This window comes from Alligator sinensis, unplaced genomic scaffold (genome assembly GCF_000455745.1).
Source record: "Alligator sinensis unplaced genomic scaffold, ASM45574v1 scaffold858_1, whole genome shotgun sequence".
NCBI classification, from domain to species: Eukaryota; Metazoa; Chordata; order Crocodylia; family Alligatoridae; genus Alligator; species Alligator sinensis.
In genome coordinates, this window is record NW_005842079.1 from 681,182 (window position 1) to 693,894 (window position 12,713).

Genomic DNA, 12,713 nt, shown 5'->3' on the forward strand with positions numbered 1-12,713 from the left:
TTCCATCCCTGCCTTGCAAGTTTGTGGGTCTCCATGTGACATCACCTGTCAGGCCACCTCACTCTCCTCCCTCAAACTCACCAGTCCCTACTCACTCCCCTATAGCCTGGTCCTGCTGATGTCCTCAGGGCAGAGACTCACTGCACACCAGGGGCTGTGGAAGTTGTGTGTGTGGTCAATGTCACCAGCAGCGTGTGCTGCCTGCAGGATCCTCAGGGCATGAGACCAGGACTGGTAAGGCCAGATCTATCTTGTGTGCAGACTTCCTGGGTACAGTCCTTGCCAGGCATTGCTTAGAGCCAGAGCATGGTACAGGGAACTGGGGAGGCAGCATGTGTTCCATAGACAGTGGTTTTCACATGACTGTCTGAGTATGTGCACCAAACAGACTCACCTTGTGCTGCTGATGTTCTCTCTAAGCCACTTAGTGTCATACACACCAAGTGAGTGTGTCATATACACTATGTATAAACACTACATTTTCAGTAGACCCACCCCCCATACATCCTCCTTGTATTCCTGCCACGATTCCTTGCAACACTTCCAATCTAGCTTCTAACTGCCTTATCTTCTGGCAGCATTGATTATGATCAGACCCACATCTATTTTAAGAATTTTTTTAAACTTGCTCACACTGCTTTGGGCATCCAATTCTGTAATTTCCATTGCATCCTTGCAAGTTTTATTCTCCCAGCTCAGTCAAGGCGTACACTCAAGAAGACACAGAGAAAGCACTTCAAGGCTGTGCTCAAGGTCAACTTAAAAAAAATGCAACATAGACATCAACTCGTGGGAGAGTATCACCCAGGACTGCCCCAAACAGAGGAAGAGTCTGCTGCAAGGATCTCAGTACTTTGAAACCTTATGATGACAACAAGAGACAGAAAAATGGGAGCAGCAGAAACAACATATTATAAACCAAACCAAGACCCCAGAGCCATCCATCCCACATGGAAACATGTATCCAAGCTGAAACAGAGTCTGTCAATCCTTGACTGCGAGGGATTGCCGATGATGATGATATGTCACCCTGAGTACATCTCTACAGCTGCCTGTGCCTCAGTTTCCTCCTCCTTCAATATCCCATCAATCTCTACAAAGCTGGAAAGCAATCCCTATGGGTACGGAAGGGATTAATAATACTGACTCCTCTTATTACTCATCTGATCCATTTTCCTTGCTTCCATGAGGAACTGTGCTGACTCATCACACTGCACGTGACTCAGCACCACAGTCACTGGGCCCATGGGTGGTTTTTCCATGAGCTCCAAAAATGTTCAAAATTGCAAAGAAATGTTTTGTACTTTGAAGCCATTTTTTCAACTTTTCCAATCACCAAAACATTTAGAAAATTTACTATCTTAGATTTGTGTGATAAAAAATATTTTTCTTTTTATTGTTTAGAACTGCCAAGATCTCATTTTTTTCACAGCTCTTTTCACAAACGCTTCCAACATTGGTTGGAATGGGCTAGAAATTATTTCTTAGGTGCCACTGCAGCATCACATGAGAGTGTGAGGAATGGACTAGGATTATATTGTGCTATACAGCAAGTGTACAGACACAGACTAACAGATGGTTCCTGACCCAAAGAGCATACAATTGAGGTACAAGACAGGAGATGGTTGCAGACAGACAGGGGGATCACATAGTACCAACGCAACCCCACTGATTAGCATGGAGCAGTAGTCACAGGGCACTGACTGCCTGCCCCCTGTCAAATCCTTTGTGGGTATCAATCCAGGAGATGAGATCGCCTTTGGTATGGCTACAGAGGTTTTCCCCCATGCAGTTAATCTGATTGATATGCAAAGTCTAGTCCACTCAGGAGAAAGAGTGAGAATTTCCACTGGTTCCTCATAGACCAGAATCACCATCATAGGAAAGCTTCATAAAATTGGCCACAGATTGACCTTCTTTTTATTAGTCTGGGTGAAGGCCAAGGATGGAATGGGCCACAAGACAGAGCTCCATCCAGTGCTCCCAGCCTTTGACCTTGGTACCCTAACATAATCAGAACCCCTCCAATCCCTTCTCACCCCTGCAGTGGTTTCTTGTCAGTCAGAGCTACAGACTCTTAGGGAGGCGGTATCATTACTGGTAGACTTCAGTTGGATCGGTGGCAGTGGGAATCTAGTCCAGGGTCTCTCTGGCTGAGCCCCTATGTATGTCCAAGCTGGCAGTGCTGAGGAAGCACAAAACCAGACGTGTGGCACCACTCTGCTCTTCAATCACTGAGCAGTTGCATCTCCCAAGGGCTGGATTCCATCCTGCAATGGCCAGCAGCGTACATGGAAGTTTGTAGGGAGGGTAAATATTTCCCATCTGGCATTCTCCCAGGGCAGCCATGAAGCTGCCCAGAAAACAATCTGATCCCATCCTCCCTCTCTTCAAGATCCTTGTTTAACCTCACAGCACAGCCCTGCCTTGAGAGGAGCTCAGTTTTTCTGGCAGTTATCCTTCAGTAGAGACACTGCCTCATTTGGGGCTTGTGTTCATTCCCACAGCGAGGACACGGCACATGACTGTCAGTATCAGGGGAGTATGTGTCAGTGCCAGGATCCTCCTGCTCCCTCAACTGTGAGGAGCCTCTCCTTCAGTGTCCTCCCTCCCACCCATCTGCCCCTAACACCCAGCAGTGAGGATCTAGATTGGAGCTTTTCACATGCTCTTTGCTTTTAAGTGAGCAAAGTACAGGCCTCAAGGTAGAATCTGCTGCTGTTCTTTTCTCCAGATTTGTGATACAAGAATTGGTCCAAATGGAGCTGAATTAAGGAGAGAGGATGCTTAGGAAGCCCCTCCTTCCTGCCAACCCAGATATGGTAAATGTACGGGAGCAGGGTTCTTTACTGAGGCTGCTGGACACAAATGGACCCTGTGGTTCTTGGGCTCTTCTGGTCCCTATGGCTAAGTACAGACAGTCAAAAAGCCTGTGGCTGAATTGATTCAGTCTTTGCAGGTTAGTCTAAACTGCATGGATTAAATTGAAACAGAAGTGAACAAACATTTACCTTTGATTCAGGTATTGCAGCCATGTGCACACAGTGACTCAGGCCAGAAGCTGGGGGCACTAGAGCATGACTCTGTGGCTGTCTTCACTTCCTCTTCCTACTGCCCCAAAGGTCTCTGGGATTTGCAGTCCAGAATTACAGCAGCAGGACTTTGCAGGGTTGCTCATCATCACTTCTTCTTCCTGCTGCTGGGTGCCTCTGTGATTTGTAGTCCACAGTCGCAGTCAGCAGTAAGTTTGAGTGGGGAAGGGGTGTTTAGCCCCTCTCTCTGGACCCAGATAGGGTTTGCCTGGGCAGGGGGAGCTGGTGTCCCCCCCCAGTAGACTGGGCTGCATCTCCAGCTGGGCTTGTCTCCCATATGCCCTTGTCAGTCAGCTCTCACTGCTCCAGCTAGGGAGCAGAGGGATGGAGCCAGCCATTTGCTCTCTGGAGCAGACAGCACAGCCCAGTCCAGGGCTGGAAAGCATGCTGGGATGCTGGGGGGCTGTGATTTAACTTCAACCAGGAAGGGATCTGGGGCAGAAGTTTCATAAACTATTTTGAACCAAATCAGTTAAGGCTGATATTACATTCAACCAGGTTTATCTTAAACCAGTTTCAGTCATTTTGAACCTGGCTTATGTATTCTGAGCTTCTGTTCTGTTACAGGTTTAAATCAGTTTCTGATCACTTTAACTGGTTTATGTGTAACTTCTGTCCCTAGCCTACCTGTGTTGCCTGGTGTCACCACTAGGGGTTACCTTAGGCCAGTGATTCTCAACCTGGGTGCTGCAAGATCTTTCAAGGGTGCCATGGGGTGCCACACAATGTTAGCACAATGTGTGCAAACATGATTCACAGATAAACCCAGAGATTTCACATACTAATCCATAGTGTTAAAGGCATTCTGACCTGTGAAACTGGGACATAGGCCAGCATGGCTCCCTCTGTGCCAGCAGTGAAAGGGTTACCTGCCAGGTGTATGTTGGTGGACTTTTTACCCAAGCAAACAAACCAGGAAGGGCGGGAGAGAGATTTCCTTGGAAGATATAAGGTCCCGCCCTGGTCCTGTGCATGTACATGCCACTCGTCACAGAGCTGGCCAAGCAGGTGCGCTGCCCAGAACTACCAGCACTGCCTCATGCACATGCCCTCTCAGTGTCTGCTCCACTCCCAGGTGGCTGCATGTCAACCGGCTGCCATGATGCATTCCCAGACCTGCCGGACACCAGGAAATCACACAGGTGACCTCTCTGTGGGCTTTCATTCACATATAAGTTAGGTATGGCTTGTCTGACAGGAAAAGCTGGGAACTCTCAGGACCTCTGATCCCAGAAGGGTGTGGGCCCATGGGACCTGAGGCTAATGAGGGAAAAGCTGACATTCTCATGGCCTTACAGGCAGGAAAATGCCCCCTAATCTTTAGTCACCCAAAACACTGCTCTCAGGCCCCTACAGCCTGATCCCATGGTACCCTCACTTGTCAAGGGACTCCCTGGTACTGCTTCCTGCCAGGAATTTGAGAGCTGCTGGGGAAAGTATTGTTTTTTCCATGCAAGAAATTTCAAGGAAAACATTTTTTCCCCAGTTAGAATTATCTAAGTGTTCGTTCAAAAGCCCAGTAAAGTTTCTGCTGTTAAAAACTAGAACACTTTTGGTTTTAGGAGGTTTTAGGAACACCCCCCAAAGTAGACCCAAATAGGCATTTTTGTAAAACTTTGTGTGTTTTTTTTTTTTAAAACAAAGTTTTGATAGAGAATTTTAAGAGATCTAATGAGTTCTCTTACTCTCTTTGGCTCAAATTTGGCACAAGTTTTTATGTGAGCCACAGTGGATGAGGATATTTTTCAGGACAGGGTGTTCCTTTAATAATTTTTTCAGTTCAGAGGTGAAATTTCCACAGTGGTTCCTTTGATGGCAGGGAGGGTTATGCATACAGGAGTCTGTCACCCCCTTGAGGCTGTGGGACACATGGCAGTCCAGTGACCCTCTGTTCCATTCGTTCCACGAGAAGGGGGATAAAAGGATATTTCTGTTCGTTTTCATCTGTGAGAATTATGAGATTTGCAGGGCAGCAACTAGCACCATGGGGCCTGTTCTTACTTGGGGCTATTGTTCAGAGTGTTGCTCACTATTGTTATCTGTTTTGTGGTTGGTGGTTGAATTAGGGATCCAGACTTTAGCATGCAAGGTGCTGTATGGATGCATACAGAGACAGCCTCTGACCTGCCAAACCTACCGTTCCAGTATGAGCCACTGTGAGTTGCACTGTGGGCATTTTGGGGAAACTTGCCATGTGAAAGGAGGCTAAAGACAGTTCCTCCCACATCCCTGGAACAATCCAGACCTCTGGCCACATTTGAAGGAGGGAGCATTGTTTCATAGATTTCATAGACATTTGGCCTGGAAGGGACCCCGGAGGATCATCAAGTCCAGCCCCCTGCCCCAGGGACAGGAAGTCAGCAGGGATCATAGGATCCCAGCAAGATAAGCATCCAAATGTGTCTTGAAGGCGTTCAAAGTGGGTGCTTGAACTGCCTCCAGCGCCAGTCTATTCCAAACCTTGGGGCCTCAGACAGTAAAGAAGTTTTTCCTTATGTCCAGCCTGAATCGGTCGCGGCGGAGTTTGTGACCATTCGATCTTGTCATGTCATCCCTTGGGGCGCTCTGGTGAACAGACCTGATGAGCACCCCTGATAAACTTATAGGTGGCCACCAGATCACCCCTGAGCCTGAGATTTACTAGGCTGAAGAGTCCCATGGCTCTCAACCTCTCATCATAAGGCCTTTTTCCTTGCCTCTGATCATGCACATGGCTCTCCTCTGCACTCTCTCAAGCTTCTCCACATCCTTTTTGAATTGTGGAGCCCAAAACTAGATGCAGTACTCCAGCTGTGGCCTCACCAAGGCTGAGTACAATGGGAGAATGACATCCCAGGATTTGCTTGAGAATTATCTATGGATGCAAGCCAGCGTTTTGCTCGCTTTACTAGCTGCAGCATCACATTGAAGCCTCATGTTCATCCTGCAGTCAATCATGACCCCCAAGTCCCTTTCATCTGTAGTGCTAACCAGCATAGCACTGTCAAGCCTATAAGCATGCTGCAGGTTTTTCCTCCCAAGGTGGAGAACCTTGCATTTTTCAGTGTTGAACACCATCAGGTTCTCATCCACCCATTTCTTGAGCCTGTCAAGATCTGCCTGGATCACCCTCCTGTCCTCAAGTGTGGATGCTTTACCCCAGGGTTTGGTGTCGTCAGCAAACTTGGCCAGTCCACTTCTGACACCAATGTCCACATCATTGATGAAGATGTTAAACAGTATAGACCCTAGGACAGAGCCTTGAGGGACCCCACTGGTGACCACGCACCAAACAATTGACTTCCGTCAACCACCACTCTCTTGTTATTTGCCTGTGACTGGGCATGAGGAGATGAAGAGAGGGGGACGCTATGTGGCAGGCCCTGTTGTGCTGGGAAACAGTCTTCAAGTGGAAGCTGGGACAGCCAGCCCAGGCCTAGCTGCAGCCAAAGAGGAGGTGCTGTGAGGAGTCATGTTGCCCTGGAGGTGAATTAGATGAATCTCAGAGGGCCATAGGAGGAAGGATTTAAAGGGCTGTGTTTGCTGAGTCCTGGCCTTGGCCTCATCCCACAGGAGCATCTGTGATGTGCAGAGACCTTCAAATAGGACCATGCCAGCCTGCAGCCTAAACACAGCCAGGCCTGGCCACTCCATCCAGCCTCAAGCAGTTCAGCAGAAGCAGAGTGCACCCGACCCCCTCCTACTCCAAAGAATGTGACCTCACCAACAGCTCTAAACAAGCAGATAAGGAGCCACTATCTCCTGTCTTCCCTCAGCAACCACAGGTTTGGAGCAAGGCTTCCTGGTCCACTGGAACTAATCTGCTGGGGTCTGGGCAGCACCTGACCACACCCTGGGTGGCTCCCTCCCAACAGATTCACTTTCAGAGAGGTCCCCTTTACCTCTCCCCACCCCACGGAGGTTGTTGCTTACAAACACTGATTCTTCAGTGCCACTGCTCTTACATGACTCAAAACAGCTGTGTGTCAGATAGCCCTATTGGCTCATAGGTGCAATCTCACTGGGGAATCTGACTCAGTGGCATGGCTGCCAGATTGTCTTCGGGTGTAGCCAGGAGGGGATGTGATGCCACATGGTGTTCATCTGGAACAGAAAAGTGGACATTTGCTTAGGGACAGCATGGGAAGTAGGTAGTGCCAGGACTCCCATCTCTTTGTTCTTGGTGAACATTGTGCTGGCACCAAGTATGATGCAGTCCTGGTGAAGACTGCTTGTCCAGTAGAGAGCAAACCAGGGCATCCATGTCACATCATATAAGTAACTGAAGAGTTGGCCTGCTGAAATTGCTATGGAACAGCACTTGGATTTGAACTTTCATTCCAGAGGTGAAAGACCCTATTCCCCAACCCTGGCACCTTCACCCCATCTTCTGTAACTCCTTAAACATCTAAGGAGCTGTGCCTTACCTCTTTCTTCCTGCAAAGTCATCTCCATCCTGACCCTAGTCTATTCTTCTCTATTCTACTGACTGTGTTTTCCTTGGCATTCTGCACTGGCATGGCAATGGCCATGGGCTTGGGGTAAGCGTGGATATATTGGCACTACCTGGCATCTCTTGGAGCAGGCCCATGGAGATGAAGAGAAGTGGAGTGCATGCAGGGCTGGTCACCGTGAGCTGTACGGCACTTGCTATTCTTGGCAACGATGTGTGGAAAATTGGAAGCATCAAAAGAATGTTGTTTTCATTTGGTTGGGACTAAGCCAGGCATCTGGGACACAGCTGCGCAGAGGAGACTGGTGTATTCCATTATCTGCCTCTGAGCGAAACATCAGCCATTCACCAAGAAGCATCCCCATACCTCGAGAATTGGATCCTCCCTCCAGGTTCATGTTTGCTACTTGACCTTCACAACTTCTCGCACGCATTGGCACCATTGCAAACCCTTGTGTTTATGGTTTATGTATCCAATGAGGAGTGTGTGTTGCAAGCCTCTCTCTGTGCCCAGTTCCATAAGGATGTGAGGAGCATAAACCTGACCCTTTAGCTCAAGGGTGGGCAAAATGGCTCATGGGCCAGATCTGGCCCACCAAGGGATTTTATCTGGCCTAAAGCAGGTTCCTTGACCCCATCTGGCCCAGGTGCAGGGGGCAACCTAGGCCTTGGCATATGCAGCCAGTGCCACTACCTCCAGGCATGCAACAGGGCTGGGGTGGCATGGCTGCTGGACTCTGCTTCCCAGCAACCCCGGTAGCAACAGTTCCTTCCGGCTGCTGCTGCTAGTGTCACCACTGCCATAGGACCCAGCCCCACTGCCCAGGCAGCCCAGCCCATCTGCCCCACATTCACCACAGGGGCACCACATGGAGCAGGTGGGCAGGGTCTCCATGGAGACTGGCTGGGGACCATGCAGGCAGAGTGCACTTGGCTGGCAGATGGGATGGGGCCATGAGCCAGCAGAGGAGTGGCATCCTGGGGTAGGATAGGTGGGCAGGGCTGAGGCTGAAATCTTGTGGTGGTGACAGCATGGGACTGAGGGCTGGGACAGAACCACAATCCACTGCCCACATGTCCCTGTGACAGGCACCGGTTCCACAGGCAGGGGCTTGCCAGGAGCAGATCACAGCTTTGTCCTGGGCCCCAGCCCTATGCTGTCACCACTTCAAGATCCTGGCCCTGGCCCTGGCCCCGGCTGCCCATCCTGCTCACAGACACTACTCCCTGACCACCCATTTGCCTGACTGAGCGCACCCTGCCCGCGGGGGTCCCAGGTCAGTCTCCATGGAGACCCCTGGGCCAGGATCTAGGGGCAGTGACAGCATGGGACCAGGGTCCAGGGCAGACCCATGATCTGCTGCCTGCACATCCCCATGATGGGTGCCGGTTCTGTGGGCAGGGTCTTGCTGGAAGTGGATCGTGGCACTGCCCTGGGCCCTGGCCCCATGCTATCACCACCTCAAAGTCCCAGCCCCAGCCCCCACCTGATCTGCCCATCCTTCTCCCAGACACCACTCCCTGCCCCCCCACAGCCTCATCTCATCTGCCTGGCTGAGCACACCCTGTCCACAGGGGTCCCTGACTGGTCCCCATGGAGACCCTGAGGCTGGGATCACTGGGCAGTGACAGCACAGGGCTGGGCCCTGGCGCAGATCCACTTAGGGTGCTTTAGTGAATGGGGGATGGGGAGGGGGCAAGGGAGGGGGTGCTGACCTGGCCCACAATAAGATGCCAAAATGCCCTAAGTGCCCCTCCAGCCCAAATAATTGCCCACCCCTGCTTTAGCTCAAGCTATAGTAGTTCAGACTTTCAATTCCAGACGTTCTCTGGTGGAATCAGCCAAGGGGGAGGCTGTTGTCTGTTCATCCATACATGGGAGCCCTCTGACCTGTCATGATTCTGCAGAGCAGCTCTTGTTCAGGACACCCCCTCCCCACTTCACACAGGCTCCCTGAACAGCACCCCGTGAAGGCAACCCAGGTGTAGACTTCTCAGTCTCTGAAACCAGGCCTTCTGGTCACAGCACCTCCAACTTATCTCTGCAGCCCTCAAGAGTCAGCTTCAGCTAGCTGAGCTTCTGAGATTAATTCTGCCTCACTGAGGGAAAGAATCCACTAGAAGTGACTTGCAGCAAGGCAGGCAAGCTTTCAAAATCAAGATGGCATTTACTAGTTAACTGAAGTATGGCAGGGGGGATCCTTGTGTCACAAAGCCAAGGTCAAACCCACGCAGAGTTGTTATCAGCTAGAAGGCCATGCTGCCTTTGTCCATCACTGTGTTTGCACGCCAAGGAAGTTTCCCAGACTGGGTATTTCTCCTGAGTGCCAGTCCTCACGAGATGTCCCTTCCAGGTCTGTATTTTTATGTCCTGTTCTCTGCTAGCTGAGAAAGCTACATGCAGAAACTGGTATTCACCCTCACCCAGGGCAAAAGTTAGTTCATTTTCTCCAGTGTGTAAGAGTATGCAATCAAGCCAGGGAAACCAAGGCTCTCACAATATGCAACAACACCCTTCACAGCACACTACTTCATGCAACATGAAAAGTTACCAAACTCCTTGTCACTCCCACAGCAAACTGGAATCACACTGTTTCTGCCCTAGCTGTGGGGATTAGAAGCTGTTCCCATTACAGGCTTCCCCAGAGGGTCTAGCTATAGCATTCCACCCCATCTTGGTTCTGGGAGAGACATCAGAAAGCACCAAACTACATAGTAGGATTGCTCATAGCTCGATTGCTCTTCCTTTGATAGATGGGGTTATCTACCACACCACAACTCAGCACAGTCCTTTTGCAGTAGTTAGTGCTGGACACAGAGTAAATTCAGACACCTGCACGCCAGAGGATCCAACACACAGTAAGAAGTGAGCATGAGTTGAGAGAAAATACTGTCAGTAGCCTTGGTTCTTGGTCTACAGCTCATCTTGCTACTCCCAGCCTTGGCTTTTGTCCAGCTATGCTGATCCTCAGTCCTGACCTGCAGCACCTTTGCTATTCCAGTCCTAGGCTTCTCAGTCACAGTACTTTCACTGTCCCCTCAGGCCAATTCATACCCCTCTTCCCACAAATATGGTAGTCTTGGGGTGTAGCATGACTGCCAGTCCACAGCTGGCTCCTAGAATGACTTTTGAGAGAGATCTTGGTTGGCAGTAGCTTGATTTACCTGTGTCTCCTGAGCAGACAGTGCACTAATTCTTGGCAAAGGAGTAATATCCAGTATTGATTAGGCTAGAACACGGAGCCTTCTACCCCGAGCCCATTTCCACCCATGCTTTTGCATCCACAGGCTTTCCCAACGAGGGACAAAGATCTCTGATGTTCTGTTTGAAGGCCAGTGCTCGGGGAGCATGCAAAATCAGCAGTTTTGGGAAAAGCTGACTCTCCAAGATGACAGGAATGTAACCTCATGAAGAAGACCGAAAGTATTTCTGTGGTGGGACAGACAGTACAGAAATTGCATTGTGGGTCTAAGGCACCTGAGGGAATCCACCCACATTGGGAGATGCTGACAGGGGATCCCACCTCATGGCTATTTGGTGGTGGACATGAAAGGAGCATGGCTCTCAGGTCTTAGTATGTGGGTGCAGCCTTTGGATCCATCCCATCGTAGAGCCCAGAGTCTGGATCTAGATCAGAATCCAGCTACAGTGTTTGGACTGTGTGGAGGTGGTTCAGGCCTGTGTTTACTCCAGGTGGGAAGGAAGTAGCCAGCCAGCTTGCAGCCCAGGCATTGGTACCCAGACTGGACAAGGTGCTGTCTGAGAGACCTTGGGGCTGAGGCTCTTTAGATGAGCACTGAACATATGTGATTGGTGGGGAAAGTCGTGTTGTGTGTCTGCCATGGCTGGAGGTTCTTTCTTATTTCTGAGACTGTCAGTTCAGCTGTTTTCTGTCCATTCACACTAAAAGAAGGGAAGCGAGCGAGATGGGATGAAGCCAAGATGTCTGCAGGAAGTGAAGAGGCGTTTGGGGTCACGGCACTTGGATCATTCCATCACACCGCCAGCATCTTTAGTTCTGCCAAAGCCATTTCAGTCCCCCACACATACACATGCATCCTGAACAGGGGCAGGCAAGGACTGGAGGGCAGGCCATGATTGGGGGCCTCCACATACATCACCACTACTCTGGATTCCCATTCAAGAGCTCCATCTCTCTGGACTTTCACCGGAGAGAAGGGCCATGGTGAGATCAAACCACTCGGGCTTTCCCACCCACTTGGGCTCCCCTTGTTTTTTTCCTCACCCCAACCTCCCAAAGACTGCAGGAATAGGAGTGCCTGAAGGAGGGTTGTGGCTTGTGAGCTGGGCACTGGATGTCAGCTGCAGAAGCATGACAGGGAAGAGGCTGCAGCAAGGTGGCCCAACAGGGCATTAGCCTGGTGCTGTGGGAGGCAGGAGATGGAATAAGAGGCTTAGTCAGGAGCCTTGGCTTTGGGTAGGTGTCCAGGACTGGGAGGCCTCCATTCATCTCCAGGACAGGGTGAACGCACCTTCCCTTCAGCTGCGTACTTTATTCCTTTTGCACTAACCTTTTTTTCCCATTTTTGGACCTGTCATCCATATTCGGAGTTTGGTGTCCTGATGTGGGGGGGTGGTGGGGAGAGGGGGCATCTGAGACTTGGCCCCGCATCATGAGGGCCTGCAGGGGAAGCACTATGTGGGCAGCTGTGGCTGTGCCAAGGGCAAACTGCAGGTTCCTGAGAAGGAGGTATAGACACCTGCTCTGCAGGCAGCTGGCGGAGGGGAGGGTGACCCCAGCGAAGTGGGAAGGCCACTTAATGTCTCTGAGAAACAGCTGGCTGTAGCAGCCATGAAGTTCCCCAGAGCCAAAGCCTGAGCCGTGGTTGCTACATACAAGGTCAGCAGGGCCCCAGCGCCTGCTCCCCCCGGCTTCTTCTTCCCAGCCTGCCGGGACAATGCGGGAAACCAAAGCTGGGCCAGTGAGCTGTGCTGGCCGGGCGCTGCTCCGCGGGGAGCTCCGCGCCTGTGCTGCATCTCCGGCACGCAGCGGGCTCGGGCCGTGTGTGGGGTGCGCAGACGAGGCCAGGTGTGTGTCCGTGTCCACGTGCGAGGACGACGGAGGCGGGGCCGCCCGGGCGGGATGCGGGGAAGCCGCGTGCGGCGGGCCGGGGGGAGCGGTGTCCCGGCGCCCTCCTCCCATCCCGGCGGCCGCCTGTCCCCGGGG

At 51.2% G+C, this 12,713-nt stretch overlaps 1 protein-coding gene and 1 long non-coding RNA gene across 8 annotated transcripts in view; one reads left to right on the forward strand and one right to left on the reverse strand.

The window, feature by feature from the left end:
• LOC112550323 overlaps window positions 1–3,050 on the reverse strand; it is a 24,553-nt gene extending 21,503 nt beyond the window's left edge. The window contains exon 1 of the long non-coding RNA XR_003094105.1: window positions 3,012–3,050. This is a non-coding gene — a long non-coding RNA (uncharacterized LOC112550323). The remainder of the gene's footprint in view (window positions 1–3,011) is intronic.
• Window positions 1–12,713, forward strand: part of SEMA3B (semaphorin 3B) — a 93,120-nt gene that overhangs the window by 37,429 nt on the left and 42,978 nt on the right. Inside the window, exon 1 of one of the 7 annotated variants that reach the window (XM_025204381.1) lies at window positions 12,424–12,575. The exons of the other annotated variants lie outside the window; for them this stretch is intronic. The gene's annotated coding sequence lies outside the window, so the exon portion shown is untranslated. Of the gene's footprint in view, window positions 1–12,423; window positions 12,576–12,713 lie in introns of those variants that run through there. 7 annotated transcript variants of the gene reach the window in all.